This window comes from Botryllus schlosseri, chromosome 2 (genome assembly GCF_051294905.1).
Source record: "Botryllus schlosseri isolate E-star chromosome 2, Bs_hap1, whole genome shotgun sequence".
Taxonomy (NCBI): domain Eukaryota; kingdom Metazoa; phylum Chordata; class Ascidiacea; order Stolidobranchia; family Styelidae; genus Botryllus; species Botryllus schlosseri.
Genome location: NC_137237.1, coordinates 6,939,199 through 6,955,861, shown reverse-complemented (window position 1 = coordinate 6,955,861; position 16,663 = coordinate 6,939,199).

The window sequence follows — 16,663 nt, the reverse complement described above, 5'->3', positions numbered from 1 at the left end:
TTTTTTATAGTTGTTGCGCACTGTTGTCCAATGGACCACGCAGGCGCGCAGATTCGTGAAAATTAGGATGGAACATTGTCAGGGCCAAATAGTGTTATCACTGAAGTCTGAAATCGAGGTACAAGTGCGCCCCACAAAGGTAACTATTGCGCTACGTGAAGAAATAGGAATTCACTATCACGTGCGCCTCACCGAAGATATTTTTTTAGTATGGCCTCGTACGCGTGAGCGATACTGATATCATTTCAATAGCGCATTATTTTCTGGGAATGGCGAAATAACATGGTTTAACAAAGTTATAAATATTAATGGGCTAGCTCGAAGTTAATCTCCGAGAAACTAACGAATAGTCTTCTCCGCGTGGCATGAACATTGCGTAAGATTTACTCAGGTCCGTAACTTTCACACACAAACCCCCCCAATTGGAGGGGCCGAGCTCGATGGGGGTCCAAAATTATTTCGAGAATTAACATAAATCATGGTGAATTTTTTTGGAATTTTTCAGGATTTTTTTTTCGCGCTACGCGCGTTTTATTATTGTCAGATATCTGATTATTGGGTACACTTTCCCAACAAAAATTACGCATGATTTATAGAAATGGGCATAGTTAAGCGTAGGCCATTACCGCACCATGATGCGCCAAGACATATGAAGTTAAAGGCTATGTAACATGCGACTCCAAGAAGTGCGCCAGAACGATCAGCAGTGAGAAAACCTTGGGCGAAAAAGACTGCCCCGGTGCTGACCGAAAACTTCGATATATACAAATATATGTGTGATTGTCCATGTCCATCGGCGCCTAAATGGCTGGCGCCGAATATTCCTGTCCTGGCGAACCGAGTCCCACAACAAGACAAATGCCATATCCAGGGAACATTATTTTCCAGTTAAGAAATACCAATTTGAAATCGTGTACGTCTTTTACTTTAGTACGTTTTGACGATTTCAACATCTTTTGACATAGCAGATAGGGGTCACGAAATAGCATCATGTAACGAAGTCATTATATCAACGGGTACGCCCGAAGATGTTTTATTATTATTTAGAGGGCATGTCTATTCCAACACACCTCACTGGATCAGCTCTACCGGTAAATCTGATTATGTGAGCAGGGAAAGGATAAAAATTGATAGCAAGATATATGCAATTCTCGATCATATTGTCCGATGCAATCATGAACTATATAAAATTTTCGCGCTTCGCGCGTTTAGGGACACTGCTACTAAATGGGCACCCAATGTAGAAGATAAGTACGGGAAAAGCCTAGAGCCCTAGGGGGTCTGGGGGGCAAAGCCCCCCAGTAGTTTGTTTTATCACCATATTGGAGAGTGGTTGCGCACTGTTAGTAGTAGTATAGATCGGTCGTGATGTGGCAGGGGTTCTTATGGGCCCGCTCGCATGCGGCTGGGAAACTCGTGTGGGCATGCGGCTCTTATGTCTTATGGGCCCGCTCGCATGCGGCTATTGCGTCTTATGGCCCCTCTCGCACGGTAACTCTTTTCAGTATAGGGATCGCTCGCACGCGGCTGCGAAACTCGTGTTGGCATGCGGCTCTTATGTCTTATGGGTGAGTTGGCATGCGGCTATTGCGTCTTATGGCGGGGGTGGCATGCGGCTACTGTGTCTTATGGGTGCGGCCGTGAATCGCCCTTTCGGGTATACGCGCGGTGGCACGGTGCCGTGAAAACTCGTGATGGCATGGTTACCTTTCAGGTATAGGCGCGGTGACATGGTGACCCTTCGGGTATAGACTGTTGATGATTTGACTAACGTTGCGGGTATAGGCGCGGCGGCATGGTGTTGAATATGTATCTGGTATGGTAAATAGTGACGTCATTGGTTCTTAGCTGATGTATATGTCGCAAATTATTATATATGACCGGTCCGAGTTGATCCTAAAGTTTACGGTGAGTGCGACAATGATATATCGTTATTATTATGGGTGCGGCGATGATTCGTACTTTCGTTTATAGACTGCGGGCGACATGTCGTACTTTCACCAAAAAGGGTGTGAAATAGTTTGCTAAATCTAGGAATCACTTGCATGATAATATTTGGGTAATTAGATTACCACAGAGCCGGCGTAGACGGCGATTCGAATATCAGCAATAACCACGCTCACAAACTAACACTCCAAATAGGTTTGAAATAGTTTGCAAACCCTGCGATCGCGGACCAGATAATGTCTCGGACATAGCCATCTTTCGCGACTTGGTGTTACATGCATATCGATCGCTCACACGGTGAAATATTCGTAAGCAGTTTGTCACAGAACTTGATTTCGCTCGTAAGATTTAATAAGTAACGAATAACAGACCGTCAGTGTCGGTAACTTGAATAGCGACAAATTGTCACTTATTTTTGCTCTAACCCTAATCCTTTTTGAAGTGAACGCTTATTCATAAAGGTGTGAAATAATTTTAAAATCCTACGACCGCTCACAGGGTAATGCTCCAGACATAGCGATCGCTCATGATTTGGTGTTACAGACATACCGATCGCTCACAAGGTAATATTTCCGTAATTAGTTTGTCACAGAGTCGTCGCAGACGGTGATTCGTAAACCAACAATTTGACACTTTCTGGTGGTCGCTATATGTTTTGACACTTCGGAACGTGGTCGACTTTAGTTGTATGATAAGAATCATGCGAATATACAAGTAATGTGTCAATTTGTCAACTTGAAATGAAATTCACTAAACAACTCAAGTTGATTCGTATCTTAATGTTTTAATTCGGTACAACTCTGATCCTTTTAGAAATTCTTTTGAATCGACCGTAACCTGAATATTACTGACGCCGACTTTCAGCCAGATCGAATTATTCGCACATTCCGCGTCGCTGTTTTCACACCTATAGAATCAACACCAACTATAACTCTACAAGAATCAAGAATCACAAGTATGTGCATTATACAGTTATTGTCTTTATCAACTTGAAATCAAACTCTTAACAAAAACACACAACTTATCATTTGTCAACTCTAGCATTACCAAAAAATCAGGTAGGTCTATTATTGATTGAAAATCCTTGAGTCCTTATTATCAAAAATGTTATAGTGCGGCGTCGGAATCCATTCGCGGGGTGTACTAAAGGTAAATTCAGATAATCCAAAATGAAATATTAGGACTTTGACATAGTCTGAATTGAAATAGATTGACAATCATAACTACCAACTTTCGCCCAGTCACATTTCGAAATTATACGCATATTGATTTGAAACAAGTAATGAAATATTACAACTATATTCGCGATCCAACTTTCCGTTTGGCAAAGATAGTTTCAGAAATACTATCACTATGATATCTCAACATTTTAACATCTTGCCATACACAAAAGAGTAAAATACAAAAACCTTGTCAAGTCAATCCGTTTGTAACTTACCCAACCAACTCAACAGTATCCTTATGAAAAGTAGACAAGACTACGCGAGTAATCACCACAATCCAAAATCCATAGCAAGTTCGGTTTTAGGCATATACCGTCAACTCGTCTTTTTTTGTTCAACTGTAAAAGTCGTTACTATTCCGCGAGACAAAGAAATTACTACGCGGTATATTTTGTAAGACAAAAGTAATTGCTTCTCGGTGCCGGCGACTTGAGATTAACATAATATGTTTGAGTATACGAGATTTGAATTTCTGACCAACGTAGTTGAGAATTCATTTATTACAATCGAACGCCGGTATCATGTCGAAAATTATCGTGATGTAAACATAAGGATTGTCACATCGATTTAACATATGAGATTTTGTAATGGTCTATCATGACTTGATTATTAAATTATTCGCGTTAATTAGACCCGGCGTTGTGGTAAAGGTTATTATGACAGCAACAAACTTTTCAGTACCGTTGTTATTAACATATCGAGTTGTAAAACTATGCGTGTATGAAATGTTCATGATTGAAAAAATTATTCCACCTTGGTACATATCACTCTGCGTATCGCGGATATCAGAAAATATTTTACAAATGTAATTGTTTCCAGTAACCAAACTAAAGATGAAACAACAATTTCGTTTGCTGATTAACAACCGGTGCAATACTTTATTGTCGGAATCTGCGACATCGAATTGAAACATACGCACATTACGCAGTACGAAAATATCACTTTGGGCTCCGGGGGCGGTGTCATTTAATCTGTGTTAAACTCTGTTCACACTCTCTGTCGAAAATGCGTGAAATGTAAAAACATTACGAGGTCACACTCTAAGATTTTGATCATCAAAAAGTAAATAGAGGTATCTTTACTGGATCGATTCTATTCAACTGGTCTTGGTTAATACAAAACCCATAACAATAATATCGAAGTGTGTGCTACACTGAAATCTACAAAAATGTGTTTGTATTGCTTTCATAGTAGCGATGTCGATTTGAACCTCCAGAATAATTGTCATCATGTAACCAAACTAAGGAAAGTTGTTGTCAATTTGTATGATGTTCACTGAATGCGTACTATAGAACTAATTGTGTAACGCACACGATCAGAGAAGTTGGAAATTTCCCCATTGTCATTCGTCACAATACTCGGTCACTAAAATACGTTACTTGGATGTGATTGAATCGCTGGTAGTTAACTCGATAAATCAAACCCCTAAGAAATTTCACTCACTCATTAGATATTAAACAGTGTCGCCTAATCGGTGTGGGTCGCTTTTTATAAATACAAATCATACCTGGCCATCGCTGATAATTAACTCGGTAAATCAAAACCCTAAGAAATTTCACTCACTCGCTGGATATTAAACAGTGTCACCTAATCGGTGTAGATCGTTTTTCTAAATGCAAATCATACCTAGCCAACAGAAAACAATTTTCACTCACCCGGTAATGAAACCAAGTGGTTGCTCTTCGTTCGATATTTTGTTTGTGTCAAATACTTTGCAATGAACACATTTGAGTGGTTGAGCTTTATATCATCAAGCTGTCATCTGTAAATCGAGATTACATCCGACTTGTAACTCTATCGTTTAATTAGCCGAGTTGTATGCACAGTTTGATATTTTGGTCATTTAGTGATTGCTGAACATACCAAACGATGCACACCCACCTCCGAAATACTGCGTTGATCTTAATTTCCATCATCGTGATATCGAAGTACATTTCTTTCGAATTCGTAACAACCGACTATGACATGATAAATTTTTGACAAGTTTACTTAGAAGGTTTGTTGCATATCGCGAAAAATAATATACCACTCATATTGATACTGTTACTCAATTGATTGATATTTTCAAACGAGTAAAATTTATTACTTGAGTTTCTCCGCTTACTATATGTAAATGTAAACTCATCCATCTTTCAAAACCACAACGAACAACGATAAAAAGTATGCAATCAAACACAACATGTTTTACTTTTGTAGGACACTAATTATTATCTCATTTCATACTAAGTGTATAAGAAAGATATTCATGACACACGAAAATATTCGATATTCCCATGCTACGAACCTGTACAATGATTGGTGGCGCTTTCAAACTGTTTCGATGTCACAAGAACTTTATTGTTTGAATGGTTGTTCATGTATCTTAATAATCAAATAGTTCAACACAGATCTAGTACGAACAGAAACATCAGAGTTGTTTACACAAAAGTTTGTATGCGTGCAGTATGCGAATATCATGTGTAAGTCGAGTACAATTGCGGTATCCATCCAAGTTTAGTTAACACAAATTCATTACAACGGAGTCGTGTAAACTTTCGTGAAAGAAAAGCATACCCACTTCCCGAGGGTTCTGTCAATGTCATAACAATAAACCAGATACTCCAACAACAGAGTACATATGTTTTCTAGTCACGGTCCCTACATCTTTCACAGAGATCAATCTACTTGCTACCGAAAAGTGCCGAGTCATCGCATGATTGTCCTCACAACAAAACAACCAGTAGATGGAGCTGTATTAAAATTTTCCTAACCCTTTGCACACCAGTGACAAATTGTTTAGTGTATCGAGTTGTTGTTCAGCGTCAAGTCTCCATGTTGAAGCATACATTAAAACAGTGCAATCACAATCCAATAAAAACCACGAATCTATTTTCATTTCCTCACAAACTGCCACATACAGAAAAATAAATTTTATTTTCCCAAAACATACTTGTAACCAATCGCTTTCATTAAACACACAACACCATAATAGTATTTACTTTCCACAACATAGACATTCCGATGTAGTCAAGAAATATTTTTAATAATCAAAATCATCGACTTCTGTTTACGGCGTTAGTGTGTGCATGTCATACATGTGGGGTCCGTATTAAAATGCAAACGACATGACTGAATGTCAGGAGATAGAAGTCTATCGCATAGATTTACATGTGGTCTTCGCTACGGTTTCAAAAAACGAATCATCTCTTTTGCATTGATCGAGACCGAGCAAGTTAGTTAATGGTCATGATTGTGTTTGTCATATGCGAATAATAGGGTTACTGTCAAATCTACATATAACAACCTTCTGGCACTCATAATAGCAATTTCATTCTCTCCCTTCGTAATAGTATACTCACGACAAGTATATTGTACAACTCGACAGCTACGTTTAACAAGACCAACGACACTGAGCCCACGACGTTTACCTATGTAAAATTACCACTTTCACTTGACAGTCCATCGTTTACCTGACTAAACATATCACTTTCCTTTGGAGATCTGACGTTTACCCAGAGTAAGAAACCATTTTCACTTGGAAATATATTTTTCCCCGGGTAACAAACCTTTTTTCACTTGGAAATATATTTTTTCCCTGAGCAACAAACAATTTTCACTTGGAAATATATTTTTTCCCCGGGTAACAAACCTTTTTCGCTTGGAAATATATTTTTTCTCTGAGCAACAAACCATTTTCACTCGGTAGTCCGTCGTTTACCTGAGTAAAAATATCATTTTCACTTGGAAAAATACTTTTACCTAGAGTAACTAATCATTTTCTTTTAGAAATATATTTTCTCCCTGGCTAACAAACCCTTTTCGTTTGGAAAACTATCATTTACCTGAGTACCAATACAGTTTTCACTTGAAAATCTATCTTTTACCTGGGAAACAATACCATTTTCGTTTTAAAAACGGACAACAACACCGGACAATTTGATATTTTTGTATATTGTTACAACAGGCAGCGACAAAATATACACCAACAACGACTCCAATACATTTGTGTAATCGCATATTCACTTGTTCTGGTGCATCCCATTGAAATCCTCAGTTACCCGCATGCAATGTGCTGTTGTACATCGATGTGTATGTTTTGCAGGGCTGTGGAGTCGGAGTCGGAGTCGGTGGAGTCGGAGTCGGACTCAGTGTAATTTTCGCTTGATGGAGTCGGAGTCGGAGTCGGAGTCGTGAAAACTATAACAGCTGGAGTCGGAGTCGGAGTCGGAGTCGCGGGGAAAATACTGACTGGAGTCGGAGTCGGAGTTTGTGAGAATGACCCTGACTTCGACTCCGACTCCGACTCCAACTCCGACTCCAACTTCTCCATCATGAAAACATTTTCTTTCAAAGAATTTTCAATAGAATTTTTATGTACCACCAATTACTGTTAATAATAACCATACAGATCAGGTGCGGCCAGCCCGTGGCACGCAGGCCAAATTTGGCACACGAGAAAGTTAGGTGTGGCCTGCGAGTTAATTCTCGAAATTATTTATGACATCAGGTACAATTGCAAGGCCAAGCAAAATTTGATTAGCATGACCGCGAAATTTGATGATGACTAAAACAACAGTTCTGACGCATTGACGTATCCAGGGGCCAGCCACATTTATCCCAGATCTTCGTATATGACCATAAAGTAGAATATTTCATAGCAGATTTATTTGACTTGAAGTTTTTCTCGATACTTCGCATGATTCATTGTCACTAGATTCTTTCATTCAGTATTTGAGCGCCCTTCTGAAAATTATAAATTCATATTATTCACAGAATTGAGTCTAACTATAATCGCAATTAGGAGATAACGTGTCGTCCAAAATGCGGCTTCGCTTGTGCACTCGCAGCGAGATCGTCGACAAAACATTTGCACAAAATGATAGAGGCATGTTCACTGATACCGTCGATTTTGCTATGTCTAAACGTCGCATAATCCTGTCCTTGCTCAATGAGTCCAGTGGTATACAGATGCAACCCCCAATGTATGTTAGAAACATATTTATTGCTATAATTCAGCCATTATCTTGCAAAAAAAATTCGCGCCTCGCGTGACCAGGGCCTTATTGCGCACTGCACAGTTGCATGACATATTGTTATAAATTTTAGAGCGTATTAATATAGGTATTGTTTGCAATGTTACCTAATTCGGTTCGCTCCTATCGGACGACTAAAAAATGTTATCAACATTCCAGTTGCCCGCGCAATGGTTCGTAAATATCATGTGTCCCTTTTGCCGAAAAAGTTGCCCACCCCTGATATAGATAAAATTAGACATTACTTGCAAATTACAACTCAGTTGCACAGGGGAAGAAAATCGCAATATGCGTTTTCGGGATGCAGTCAAAATTGATGCAATTTTCGGAATTATACCATGATACTGTGACAGAGCAAATGCATCGACTGGTTTTGTAAAATTGTAAAAATGATGTAAATATGACCAAACGATGCTTCCCACTTGACAAAATTAAAAATATTTGTTGTGTAGCTTAGCTGTTTGGGTCGAACAAATGATTAAGAAAGACTGCAAGTCCCAATCCTTAAATACTTGATTAAGTACATGTAGACTAGACATAGCCTATGGTATTTGACTACTCAACTAAATTCCAGTTATGACCAATGTTTGTTAGTAGTAAGAGTGTGTGTGCTTGTAATCAGTATAGTGTGCAATGACAAAATTAGTAGGTTAAATCTCTTTATTAGTTGCTGACTCATACACAAGAGCTACACTTGGATTTTTTATCTACATTTTTATTATACAAGATTGGATATCTGCCATATTTGAATGATTCATACATTTCAGGATATTAGAGAGTCCATGTTATAAAAATTTGAAAAAGGAAGGATATTTAGCAAATCTTTCTTTCATGTTAATTGCATAGTGGATAATTCGAGCTGTGCCACAATGAAACAATGTAGCATGCACCGTTAATCATATGTTTGCATATGTTTAATGGTTGTATGATAGTCATTCAACCGACAATGTGGCATATAATTTTCGATGTAAATTGGTATTAATGCTGGAGTCGGAGTCGGGAGTCGGAGTCGGAGTCGGTACGTTTAAAGACCCAGGAGTCGGAGTCGGAGTCGGAGTCGGTACGTTTAAAGACTCAGGAGTCGGAGTCGGAGTCGGAATATTGAAAATGTTTGGAGTCGGAGTCGGAGCCGGAGTCGGTGGTAAAATTTACCGACTCCACAGCCCTGATGTTTTGGAAATTGGACAATAGGTTTCGACATGTCTGCGATGTCCGGGTTCGTGCTTTGGATTTTCCAGAATCAAAATGTCTGAATAAAACACCTCCTCGACTTCGGTAAATGTTTGGCACGCAGATAACGGCGGTCGGAAATCGAGGAATTTATGTTTCCATCGGGAAAACAACTCCAGGTTACTTGTGATTTATCTCACACGTGTTTACTACGTTGTGTCGCTCTTTATTGATCAATACATACCACACCATTCAGTTTGAAATCGGAAACCCCGAGAAAGAATTAACCGGATCCGGATATCAACTCTGAATCGATAAACCATATTCAAGTAAACATGCCACAACCTGTGTCTCCATGAAAATAACAAGACATCGCACAAATCAAGTATACTTCGCGATTATTTGCCCACACAAGTAATCACGTAAACGAGGTGTATGACATTACATACATCATGGATAACATCGTGTCTAGCATTACAAACATCATGGGTGACAAATTCGTCTTCTCAAGTCTCGTCATGCACCGACTCTGTACATTCAGTGTGGGTATAGATGACTTGGGGATAGACAAACAGACATCTTTGACCGTAACATGGTTATTCGTTCAAATACCATTGGTGATATCGATACAGTGAACAGAGCATTATGCATATTCATAGTCATATATAAAGAGCTTCTTGGAGGTACAGAACTTCAATATACAATTAAATAGTATATTCATATTGAAATGAACCCGAATATTTTCGGCTGACACTCGTCAGGGGTAATCGTCAGCAACTAGTAGAGAATTGGAAATTCTTGTTGATATACGATGTTCTTTCCAATTCTCTACTAGTTGCTGACGATTACCCCTGACGAGTGTCAGCCGAAAATATTCGGGTTCATTCCAATATGAATATACTATTTAATAGTCATATATGTGAACCATGTACTATCATGTACCCCGATTTTCGTTGAATAGCCACGACACCAACAAATCTGTACATTTCCTTTCCCTCGACTTCGACGATAGAGTTGTCGTCCCAATGTATCAATCGAGTGTATGGTTCATCAGGTGTAAAATCCAAATCAAATGTTACCAAGGTATCGTTTTTCATTTTCAATATTTCCACTGCCGCATCTTGTCTGTGTCGTAAAACCACGGTGTGGGGCCAGAGGAAACTATGGACAGTTATGCGTAGTCCATCCATGCTCTTGTATATGGTCAGGTAACGATAACGTTTTTTCAATTGCCTTGTGGGGATGGTCCGTTTCGAAATGCAAGCGGATGAACTAGACCAAAAGTTTCGAAGATGCGTTTTATAATTTCTCAAGGTGTAAAATAGACATCACGCTCTTGCGAGGGGATCAACACGAATTTAGTCTTCACACCACAGAAACACAGTAACCCGGATTACAAAAACCGCAATCGAATTTAAGATTTCCATACACAGAATCACTGTTAAGGATGTCTGACTGCGACGTTGCACCCGTGTAACGAATTCTCATATTTAGTATTGATTGTGACACATAGTCAAAACAGCGACAGTTTTCGCACTCCGTATATACATTGAACCAACGGATGAGCTACGTTCTCAGCAAACAGTTTGCAGGATAGGACCACCACCAATATACAGGACATTGAGTGAGTGAGTGAGTAATTAAACTACAAATCCTGATTTTACTATACCCCGAAGTCCGAATCATGAACCAAGTCTATCTGAGAACCCGAACTACCTTGAGAAGGTGATAAATCAAGGTGTGAACCGTGAAAGGGGTGTAATCTCGGTGAAATAGTGTGCGACTAATTTTTCCCCCAAGCTGAATACATCTCGGTTCATGCTAAGGCCATGTTACGGTCAAAGATGTCTGTTTGTCTATCCCCAAGTCATCTATACCCACACTGAATGTACAGAGTCGGTGCATGACGAGACTTGAGAAGACGAATTTGTCACCCATGATGTTTGTAATGCTAGACACGATGTTATCCATGATGTATGTAATGTCATACACCTCGTTTACGTGATTACTTGTGTGGGCAAATAATCGCGAAGTATACTTGATTTGTGCGATGTCTTGTTATTTTCATGGAGACACAGGTTGTGGCATGTTTACTTGAATATGGTTTATCGATTCAGAGTTGATATCCGGATCCGGTTAATTCTTTCTCGGGGTTTCCGATTTCAAGCTGAATGGTGTGGTATGTATTGATCAATAAAGAGCTACACAACATAGTAAACACGTGTGAGATAAATCACAAGTAACCTGGAGTTGTTAGCCCGATGGAAACATAAATTCCTCGATTTCCGACCGCCGTTATCTGCGTGCCAAACATTTACCGAAGTCGAGGAGGTGTTTTATTCAGACATTTTGATTCTGGAAAATCCAAAGCACGAACCCGGACATCGCAGACTTGTCGAAACCTATTGTCCAATTTCCAAATCATACACATCGATGTACAACAGCACATTGCATGCGGGTAACTGAGGATTTCGATGGGATGCACCTGAACAAGTGAATATGCGATTACACAAATGTATTGGAGTCGTTGTTGGTGTATATTTTGTCGCTGCCTGTTGTAACAATATACAAAAATATCAAATTGTCCGGTGTTGTTGTCCGTTTTTAAAACGAAAATGGTATTGTTACTCAGGTAAATGATAGTTTTCCAAACGAAAAGGGCTTGTTAGCCAGGGAGAAAATATATTTCTAAAAGAAAATGATTAGTTACTCTAGGTAAAAGTATTTTTCCAAGTGAAAATGATATTTTTACTCAGGTAAACGACGGACTACCGAGTGAAAATGGTTTGTTGCTCAGAGAAAAAATATATTTCCAAGCGAAAAAGGTTTGTTACCCGGGGAAAAAATATATTTCCAAGTGAAAATTGTTTATTGCTCAGGGAAAAAATATATTTCCAAGTCAAAAAAGGTTTGTTACCCGGGGAAAAATATATTTCCAAGTGAAAATGGTTTCTTACTCTGGGTAAACGTCAGATCTCCAAAGCAAGGTGATATGTTTAGTCAGGTAAACGATGGACTGTCAAGTGAAAGTGGTAATTTTACATAGGTAAACGTCGTGGGCTCAGTGTCGTTGGTCTTGTTAAACGTAGCTGTCGAGTTGTACAATATACTTGTCGTGAGTATACTATTACGAAGGGAGAGAATGAAATTGCTATTATGAGTGCCAGAAGGTTGTTATATGTAGATTTGACAGTAACCCTATTATTCGCATATGACAAACACAATCATGACCATTAACTAACTTGCTCGGTCTCGATCAATGCAAAAGAGATGATTCGTTTTTTGAAACCGTAGCGAAGACCACATGTAAATCTATGCGATAGACTTCTATCTCCTGACATTCAGTCGTGTCGTTTGCATTTTAATACGGACCCCACATGTATGACATGCACACACTAACGCCGTAAACAGAAGTCGATGATTTTGATTATTAAAAATATTTCTTGACTACATCGGAATGTCTATGTTGTGGAAAGTAAATACTATTATGTTGTTGTGTGTTTAATGAAAGCGATTGGTTACAAGTAGAGCCCGACCGATTATCGGCTCGCCGATAATATCGAGTCGATATCACGCTTGGAGAGAAATATCGGTATCGGCCATTGAAGGTAAAAAATATCGGCCATTTTCGTGACGTCACAACATGGTGGCAGGGAGTCAGAGAAGTCGATAGAAGACGTGAGGACGGTAAATTATAAAAATAAATGGCCAAGCTGCATATAGTGCATACTGCATACAGGGCAGTAGGCGTGCCTATCTGAAAAATATTATAGATAACTAACCACCGTTATGCCCCACTGACTTCGTGGGAATCCCCCTGCAGTAATCGATCGCCAACGACAGAGAGCAGCTGGATAGATAGTTGTCTGCAGAAGATTTCAATCAGTAAGAGAAATGAGAACTTCAATCATGCTGGACTGACCCTCGTAATGACAGAGAAAAGCGTCGCGTCGAAACATATCTCGGTTCGGTACCAACAGAGCTAATTATTCCAGTAATGTATGAAGTCGTCTGACTGAGGCCTGCGGGGCCTGGGGCCACCATGATAGGAAATATGCAAGCATGAGGGCAAGAAAATCAAGCAAACGTGGAGTAAAGCCAATAATTGATACCAAATGCCAATAAATGACCAAATTTTTGATTCCATGATGACATTGGCCAATTCTGACACAAGAGCGTAAAATGTTGATTGTTGAAATGCTGGTCATGGTCAAGGCCCAAGGGTCCGAATGGGTGGAGCAGTTGCAGACTTGGACAATTTGAGTTGTTTTGCACATTCTCTTCAGCTATTTGTTAATGATTTGCTGAAGGCTCCAGGTGCATTGCCAGAAGAATATCAATATTAATATCAATATATGGTGAAACCATTGAAGGAAAGATCCCCTGCAAGGGAGCGGTGGAACCGAAATGAAGAAAGATATCCAATTCTTGCTGTGCCACTAACTATGGTACCAAGTGAAAGACTGCTCAATGTGTTTAGTACTATATACATCATCTATGGAAGACCACAGAAGTTCACTCAGAGAAACTGTGCTTCGTGAACTGTAATCTGCAATTGCTGGATTGGTGCTTTTGATATATTTTAATAGTTCCTGGATCATTTATTTCATGTTCAAGCATATCAATGGCTGTAAAGTTGTTGAAAGAAATACTCTGATGTGTTAAATATGGACCTTGAGGTAGATTCCATATCTTTTGAATATCGGCTGAATATATCGGTGTTATCGGTGGAGGTACTGGATATCGGTCTTATCGGTGTCGGCTCAGAAATCCAATATCGGTCGGGCTCTAGTTACAAGTATGTTTTGGGAAAATAAAATTTATTTTTCTGTATGTGGCAGTTTGTGAGGAAATGAAAATAGATTCGTGGTTTTTATTGGATTGTGATTGCACTGTTTTAATGTATGCTTCAACATGGAGACTTGACGCTGAACAACAACTCGATACACTAAACAATTTGTCACTGGTGTGCAAAGGGTTAGGAAAATTTTAATACAGCTCCATCTACTGGTTGTTTTGTTGTGAGGACAATCATGCGATGACTCGGCACTTTTCGGTAGCAAGTAGATTGATCTCTGTGAAAGATGTAGGGACCGTGACTAGAAAACATATGTACTCTGTTGTTGGAGTATCTGGTTTATTGTTATGACATTGACAGAACCCTCGGGAAGTGGGTATGCTTTTCTTTCACGAAAGTTTACACGACTCCGTTGTAATGAATTTGTGTTAACTAAACTTGGATGGATACCGCAATTGTACTCGACTTACACATGATATTCGCATACTGCACGCATACAAACTTTTGTGTAAACAACTCTGATGTTTCTGTTCGTACTAGATCTGTGTTGAACTATTTGATTATTAAGATACATGAACAACCATTCAAACAATAAAGTTCTTGTGACATCGAAACAGTTTGAAAGCGCCACCAATCATTGTACAGGTTCGTAGCATGGGAATATCGAATATTTTCGTGTGTCATGAATATCTTTCTTATACACTTAGTATGAAATGAGATAATAATTAGTGTCCTACAAAAGTAAAACATGTTGTGTTTGATTGCATACTTTTTATCGTTGTTCGTTGTGGTTTTGAAAGATGGATGAGTTTACATTTACATATAGTAAGCGGAGAAACTCAAGTAATAAATTTTACTCGTTTGAAAATATCGATCAATTGAGTAACAGTATCAATATGAGTGGTATATTATTTTTCGCGATATGCAACAAACCTTCTAAGTAAACTTGTCAAAAATTTATCATGTCATAGTCGGTTGTTACGAATTCGAAAGAAATGTACTTCGATATCACGATGATGGAAATTAAGATCAACGCAGTATTTCGGAGGTGGGTGTGCATCGTTTGGTATGTTCAGCAATCACTAAATGACCAAAATATCAAACTGTGCATACAACTCGGCTAATTAAACGATAGAGTTACAAGTCGGATGTAATCTCGATTTACAGATGACAGCTTGATGATGTAAAGCTCAACCACTCAAATGTGTTCATTGCAAAGTATTTGACACAAACAAAATATCGAACGAAGAGCAACCACTTGGTTTCATTACCGGGTGAGTGAAAATTGTTTTCTGTTGGCTAGGTATGATTTGCATTTAGAAAAACGATCTACACCGATTAGGTGACACTGTTTAATATCCAGCGAGTGAGTGAAATTTCTTAGGGTTTTGATTTACCGAGTTAATTATCAGCGATGGCCAGGTATGATTTGTATTTATAAAAAGCGACCCACACCGATTAGGCGACACTGTTTAATATCTAATGAGTGAGTGAAATTTCTTAGGGGTTTGATTTATCGAGTTAACTACCAGCGATTCAATCACATCCAAGTAACGTATTTTAGTGACCGAGTATTGTGACGAATGACAATGGGGAAATTTCCAACTTCTCTGATCGTGTGCGTTACACAATTAGTTCTATAGTACGCATTCAGTGAACATCATACAAATTGACAACAACTTTCCTTAGTTTGGTTACATGATGACAATTATTCTGGAGGTTCAAATCGACATCGCTACTATGAAAGCAATACAAACACATTTTTGTAGATTTCAGTGTAGCACACACTTCGATATTATTGTTATGGGTTTTGTATTAACCAAGACCAGTTGAATAGAATCGATCCAGTAAAGATACCTCTATTTACTTTTTGATGATCAAAATCTTAGAGTGTGACCTCGTAATGTTTTTACATTTCACGCATTTTCGACAGAGAGTGTGAACAGAGTTTAACACAGATTAAATGACACCGCCCCCGGAGCCCAAAGTGATATTTTCGTACTGCGTAATGTGCGTATGTTTCAATTCGATGTCGCAGATTCCGACAATAAAGTATTGCACCGGTTGTTAATCAGCAAACGAAATTGTTGTTTCATCTTTAGTTTGGTTACTGGAAACAATTACATTTGTAAAATATTTTCTGATATCCGCGATACGCAGAGTGATATGTACCAAGGTGGAATAATTTTTTCAATCATGAACATTTCATACACGCATAGTTTTACAACTCGATATGTTAATAACAACGGTACTGAAAAGTTTGTTGCTGTCATAATAACCTTTACCACAACGCCGGGTCTAATTAACGCGAATAATTTAATAATCAAGTCATGATAGACCATTACAAAATCTCATATGTTAAATCGATGTGACAATCCTTATGTTTACATCACGATAATTTTCGACATGATACCGGCGTTCGATTGTAATAAATGAATTCTCAACTACGTTGGTCAGAAATTCAAATCTCGTATACTCAAACATATTATGTTAATCTCAAGTCGCCGGCACCG